The 7,146-nt window shown below is 41.4% G+C and overlaps 1 long non-coding RNA gene across 1 annotated transcript in view; it reads right to left on the reverse strand.

Annotated features, from left to right (window-relative positions):
* Positions 1–5,530, reverse strand: part of LOC109369433 — a 47,207-nt gene extending 41,677 nt beyond the window's left edge. The window contains exon 1 of the long non-coding RNA XR_002118463.2: positions 4,651–5,530. This is a non-coding gene — a long non-coding RNA (uncharacterized LOC109369433). The remainder of the gene's footprint in view (positions 1–4,650) is intronic.
* Between the last annotated feature and the right edge of the window lie 1,616 nt (positions 5,531–7,146).

Genomic DNA, 7,146 nt, shown 5'->3' on the forward strand with positions numbered 1-7,146 from the left:
CAGTTAACTTTTCTAGCCCACTATGTGATGCAGAATGTGTGCTGGTACAGTAAAAATCCTTACCACTGGACTCTCAACTAAGTGTCAAATCAGCTGTTGGAGATGGTGATGGAGCAGTCCCAAGGACACACAGTCTCTCTAAATCTGCAAAATGAGCCTTGATGTCTGCAGCTGCATTAGCACAGATCTTGCCATCCGCTTCTGACATATCATCACACTGGCATACTAAAACCTTTCCAGAGCAAAATCAGAATTTTTTTGAGATTAACGCTTTTTCAGGTTCAATGCAAGTAGAAGATTTTTTACTTTTCATTATGATAGACACAAAAACTTACTGCATGAAATCACGTTCATTTCTCAGATAAACATTTCAGTTTACCTTTTGGCTTATTTCATAACTGACCACTTCTAAAACTGTTAGAACATACACAAACACAAAAGGATTAAGGAAGCTCACTGGGATTTTAATGTGTATATATAGACATTGCCTTGCAAGGGAAAAACATTCTTGATTTGCAGTGGTGTTTTCAGTGCTGCTAAAGTCCCACCCATGTTGCATTACTGAGCAAATTGGCAGCAAAAATTATTTCGATATCTATCGTGCAACAGATTTAAGGAAATTGAGCTATTCCACTGAGACTTTGTCAGAAAGTCAGATGAGAGATCCCAATGTCTTTGCTAGGAAAGAAATAACAAAAATAATCTTCATGTACTTAGAAGGGAAACCAGGGGCCCATGCTTTACAGTCAGCTCTACAGAGTTGTAGAGGGAATGCACTTTCAGTAAAGGAATGAACCAGTTTCCAGACAAGTTTTCCTTCCTCAGAGGCTGGAGATTGACAATACATCTATATTAACAGTGCTGGGAACTGCAAGTGTGAAGTGAAATGAAATATTTATGATGTTATTGCAAGTGCTACATACGTATAAACTGCAAGTTCCTGTACCTTTCACTGGAGAGCCTGTTCTCTGCTCCACACAGTGCAGGCTTATAAAGCCTACAAGGCTTCAAGGGCTATGTTTTAAACTCCAAAAAATAATCTTTCTGTCCTGAAGATGGATAAAAGCATTTGCAAGATAATGTCAATTTTCCTGTTACAAACTTAAAGCTTGCTTGACAATTCTAAAGATGAAGGTCTTATCTGGAAAATAAAGCTTTGGCACACGTGACTTCTACAGCGCAGTTCTCAAAGGCAGTGAGGAGAGCTGCCCACTCCTCCACTGCCTCATCTCATTCCTTTTTCCTGTGTGTGTTCTGCCCCTAACACAAGTGGTTCTTCTGGAAATGGGACTCAAGTGCTGCTTTCAATATGAGTGCCCAACTCCCACCTATTTGTCTCAACTGATCACAGAGAAAGTGTAATGGACAAAATCTCAAATTCCTTTCCCAGTTCTTGTACCTATTTCAGAGCCCTGAAAATCTGGAAATTATCAGGTTGGGAAATCGTTCCTTTCTCTCCTGACTCACAATGCAGCAGCCCCTTGACAGTACCCAGACAGTAAGAGAAAGGTCAGAGCTCTGTAGCAAGAGCTGAGGCCCCAGCAAACCCTTAGGCTCAAGGCATTTGGAAAAGCTGCCCAGAACATGTAATTCTGCAAGCTGAAAATCAATATGGGCATTTGGGAACTACTCTAGGAGATCCTGTGGCAAGAATCTGACTCATTTTTACTTTGTAATGTACAGAGCATATTTATGCATCTACAGACATATTTCCCCGACTATGTACACAAATTCTTCAGAACCTTTTGTTAAGTATCTGTGTGATTTTCATAGAAAATGGATGATAGTAGTTACAGTGCCTTCAGAGCTCATGAGCTAAACGCTGGCAAAATGCATAAAAGCATATCTCATCTATCAAAGATAATAAACTGAATTTCCTCAGCAGCTCACTTTCAGCCTCCACACCACAGTGATCACAACTTCTGAATGTGTAGCACAAGAGAAAACAAATCTGCTGGGCATGTCAGTGTGACTTTGCACACTCGCAGGTAAACTGACTGGGAGACAGGGGAGGAATTTTTCTCTAAGTCAGGCTCATAAAGCACTGAAGACATTTTCTTTCCCCCTGCATCAGGCATGCTTATTTGACAGAACTGATTGCAGTCACCAGCATCTGCTGCAAGAGAATTCAGCAACAGTCTTCCCATTTTCAAAGTACAGGTAAGGACAGTTAAATTTCCAAATGCACCAGTGCTTGCAGCATAATTAATCTCAGTCTGAAGAGCAAACTTTTTACACAGGCAGAGAGTGATGGTACAAGAGGGAACAGTTTAAAACTAAAAAATGGGAGTTTTATTCTAGCTGTAAAAAATAAATTCTTTACTGTGAGGCAATGGAGCAGGTTGCCCAGAAAAGCTGTGAATGTCCCATCCCTCTAAGTGTTCAGGACCAGTCTGGATAAGGTCTTGGGCAACCTGGTCTAGTGGGAGGTAAACAGAAGGCTGGAAATGGATGATCCTTAAAGTCCCTTCCAACCCAAACTATTCTGTCAGTCTATAACGTGTATGGGCAATCCAAAGCAGTGGGCTTCATTGTAATGGAGGAAAGATGAAATGGTTTTATGAACTCAACAATGTTGGGTAATAAACAGAAACTCTACTATAGTGACTAGCATTGATCTGTATAGACCGAAAGGGAAAGGTCACTTGTACTTACTGACATCAAAAGACTTACGAGGAGAGGGCATGAGGAGCTACTGCAGAAACCTGAGCATCTGTAAGCAACTGTAAGGTCTAAGGAAAATCATCCTAAAATCTAACCTCTGCCAATGAGGACTCTCATTTCCCAATGTGACAAAGGATTCATTTTAGTCATAAGTTTCATCAGATGCCATGCAGCAAGTGAAAATAGGTCACAGCTTAGAGGAAAAGCTGTCAGTAAATAACCAAAGTATTTTTAAGTCAAAAGAACACTGTGAGTTGGTTTTCCCTCTTCTCTCCCACCCAGTCTTGTTTGTCATGATTTGGACTCAGAGACCACCTCCCAAAAAAGATCTGAAGAAACCTTTCATCATGATCTCTTCTCAAATTGCATTTAATTCCTCAGCATAATGCCTGTGTGGTTGTTTTTTTTTTCATTTCTTGCTAAATAAAAAGAATTTTAAAACCAGAGGGCTGCTTGCTTAATTTTTACATAACTGAGAGGTTGAGTTTTATTTGATGTGATTTCCAAGTGAAGTGTAGAGGGAAAACAGGATACTGTATCTGGCATCAAATATGTGGCAATCACGCAAAGTAAACTTTTGATATGTCTGTAATCTCTTTGTTGGCTTATCCCTGATTCAATTTAAGGCTCTGGAAAAAGCCACCAAACCTCTTCATGTGAAGTGTGAGATGGAATTTATTAGTCACAGCAATTTGCTTGTCATGGGACTCTGGCAGTAAGAGGGGGTAGTGTAAGGAAAGGAACAAACCTAGAGGTGTGATTCCTTTGTCTCTTAGTCCTACCTGTCAAAGAGAAGAGAACTCCAGGTAGTTTAACACACAGAAGCTAGGCATAGTAAGATACACCTAAGGGAAAGCTTGACTTTAAAACTTCTGTCTTCTGATTTCCTGAGCCCTTAGGATGCAAACAAATCCATATGCTTTAAAAACATAAAAACAGAAGGATGGAAAGGAAGGTTGCAGACTGTTACAAGGATGTAATTTTGTAAGAGTACACAGCAGAATTATGCTCATCTTTCCACTAGATATCATTTTTCTTGCACCTTTTTCACATTCTTTTTTCAGTTCAGTTCAGATGACATTATTCACTGAGAAAAATGGATTCCTCTGTATTTACTTTCAAAAATCACATTGTCCGCCCTATTCCTACCTCATTCTGAGGGATGATAAAAAACCTTTCCACAGGCAGGTAGCACGTGTCCACATTCTTACACACTCCATTCTCCTTTGCTAGAGGGGATATGAAAGACTATCTAGGAAAGGTATGTTAGACAAATAAGAAAACTACCAAGGAGCAGAGAGCTTAAAAGAAGGAGCCAGAGGGAGCAAGAATTCTCTCCTCACATAAATACCCCAAGCTTCACCTAACTCATGCGAAGTACCCGTGCAGCCTGGTGCAGAGTAGCCTGGAGACTGTGCAGTGTTTTGTGCCTGCCATGATGGTACAAGATGGGAAAAGCAAATGGGGCCCTGGCTGTGCAGTGGCCCTCTGTTCCCTCAGGACTGTTCTGTTGGTCTGTCTGGGGACAGAGCAGGAAAGTCACTAGAGGAATTTGTGAGGGAGGCCAGCAAAAAAGCAAATGGGAGTGGTTGGGCGGAAGCAAAGGAAAGGAATTTAGTGGGATTTAGACTAGATACTAGGAAGAGATTTTTGCCCTCACTTTACTGTGAGGGTGGTGAGACACTGGAATATGTTGTCCAGTGAGGTTGTGAATGTCCCTTCCCTGGAAGCATTCAAGGCCAGGCTGGATGGGGCTCCATGCAACCTGGTCTAGAGAGAGGTATCCCTGCCTATAGCAGGGAGTTAGAACTAGATGATTTTAAAGGTCTTTTCCAAACGAAACCATTCTATGAATTCCACAGTGGAGAATTTCAAAAAGGGTGCAAGGGAGCCATTCTACAACAGGTGGAAAACATATCCAACAAACACAGATTGAGTACCCCCCCTCACACCTTCACACTACCCCAAGGGACCCATAGCTCTTACCACCAGTGCTATGTGGAATCCAGATTGCCCAACAACGGCCTCCTCAGGAGCTGGGCTGTGCCCCAGGCCTCCCCTCAATCAGTTGTGCCCATCACCCTCAGCTGCAGGGCACTGGAATGTTCTGTGGCCAGTTGCTGGAGGCCAGTTGCTAACGGCCAACTCCCAATCACCAACTGCCAGCTCCTCACCTTCCCTTCCCAGTTTGCAAAACCTCACCTCCCCCCCAGGCTGTACAGGGCAAGAGGCAGTCTTCCAGTAGAAGCCACCTAGCAAGACTCCAGCATCTGATGCAGCACCTCAGGCATCACCCACACATCATAAGCAGTGGGCTGCAATGATATGTGAGCCGAGTAATTGCCCTTTGCATGAGCCAGGAGGGTTAAGACAGGGTTTAACACAATGAGAACGGGTGATTTTGCACAGAAATTCAGGAGTGATTGAAAACAGCCCTATTTTCTTCTGTCTCAGGCAGTCCAGCTCAGCACAGCATGCTGCCAGCTGCAGTGTTTGGGATACTGCTAACAACACTGCCTTAATGTAGTGACAAAAATAACTGAGAACTGAGTCATGTTTTCCTTTTCTTTTAACAGTTTTTTAATCATAAATAAAATCAGGGTATTTCAGGGCATCCCTTTCAGGGCACATCTGGGTAAAGAGAAAAGCGCTTCACGCCCACCCATACACCCATCAACAGGAGGCCATTTTGAGGGGTGGAGGTGGTGGACTCATGTCCTTGCCTGGAGTCTCCTTCTCCGGGGCATACAACTCAATGCAACAACAGCCATCCATCTCACTTCATGTCAACACATTTTGAGATGAAGAAAAGGCTTTTATAGAGATTTTCTTTTTCATAGTTTGAAGTTATTTACTGAAAAAGCAAACTCTTGTTTCATCTTGTAAAGTTTTCTTGACCACTTTTTTACTTTCCTCCTCTTTTTCTTCCTTTCTTTCCTTTAAAGGACACTCAATTGTTTTTTCAAGCCAACATTAATTTATTGGAAAAATAAAGGAAGAAGCTGTGAGAAATTTCAAATTAAATGGAAAAAATATTTTTGGCAACTTTTAAAGAAAGCAATTCCAAACACTGACTGCTCTTTAAAGTGAAAGCCTTCAGCTAATTTCCCTAGTTGTTTTTGTGAGTTATGAGACAAGCTGAAGAAATGGATGGATGGAGGATTATTCTTGATGGTACCTAGAACATCTCTGTAAATTCTTAGTATCACAGAATCATACAATTGTTATGTTTGGACCTCCACTTCTCCTTTTTCTTCCTTCTCCTCAGTTAAAATGGTGCCAAAGTGGGTCTCAAGGCAAATTCAGGATCCTGCTGAAAAACTGGCCACAGACTGTGCAGGAGTAGTGCATAACCAACAGTTCTCTTACACTATACTTAGCAAAAATAAGACAGTCAGGGCAAGCCAATGCAGACTGCAAATAGTTAAGAAAGATACAATATATGATGAAGATGCTAGTTGTCTCAAATTCCAAAATGAATCATAAAGACATATGTAATCTTACTTTTCAATCTGGGGGAGACCCTTGAATATCCGTATTGTGAGGGGCACATAAATTTTGAGGTACTTAAGTATTAGAGAGGAATCACAGTGGCACTGGCTGTTCTTTGCAGTTCTCTTGGAGGCGCAGCAAGAGCCAGCCCCAGTATCCCCATCTTCCTAAGTACCAACCATGGGATCACTCCACTACCTCAGTAAATTCTATCTTCCTTAGTGTCTCAAAAGGCAGTAAATACATATTATGATGTTCTGATACAGGCTCACTCCAGACATCTTTGATTAAGAAGGAAACTGTTTTTTTCTTGTATTACTTCCCCTACCCTCCAGTTGTCTCACAATGTTTTTGTTCTTCCCGACAGAAGAAAAACACTGATTCACCTGTTTATGTCATCTCTCTTTCAGTCAGGAGCTTTACATGTTTGTTCATGGAGGGCTGAAAAATGGGCCAGTGCAACAGTCCTAAGCAAGAGAAAAGCTACCAGTACTTCTAGTTCATCAACATCACACATATTTCAGAGTGGGACTGATTAGGACTGCTGTTAGTAACAGGGAACTGTGTCAGAGGTGCTGTATCCTATAAATTAGTTTAAGCTGAGGTAACGCATGTGCCAACATACGCACAACAACATGTTTGCTAGCTCATCAGATCTGGTAAGCAAATGTCTGGGAGAAACAAGACCTGCAATATTTCCAAGTATTGATTCTAAGAGTTTCATAACCCTTACAAAATGTCCAAACTTATATGCAGTTTCTTGAAACATTAAAAAACATTGCATTTTCTTCATACAGGAAAAAATACTGAGAAAAAAAAATTGGCATCCAGACTCAGTCTAGCTAGACAGCAAGAACAACCTTGTTCTCAAAGTGTGGCATTTACCACTGGAAACTCCTAAATTTTAATTCACCCCATCTGCAACCTGTGTAGCACCCTTTAAAGTAATTTAATTCTAGTCCAGACAGCATATTTTGTATGCTGCTGAGC

Source organism: Meleagris gallopavo, chromosome 1 (assembly GCF_000146605.3).
Source record: "Meleagris gallopavo isolate NT-WF06-2002-E0010 breed Aviagen turkey brand Nicholas breeding stock chromosome 1, Turkey_5.1, whole genome shotgun sequence".
Taxonomy (NCBI): Eukaryota; Metazoa; Chordata; class Aves; order Galliformes; family Phasianidae; genus Meleagris; species Meleagris gallopavo.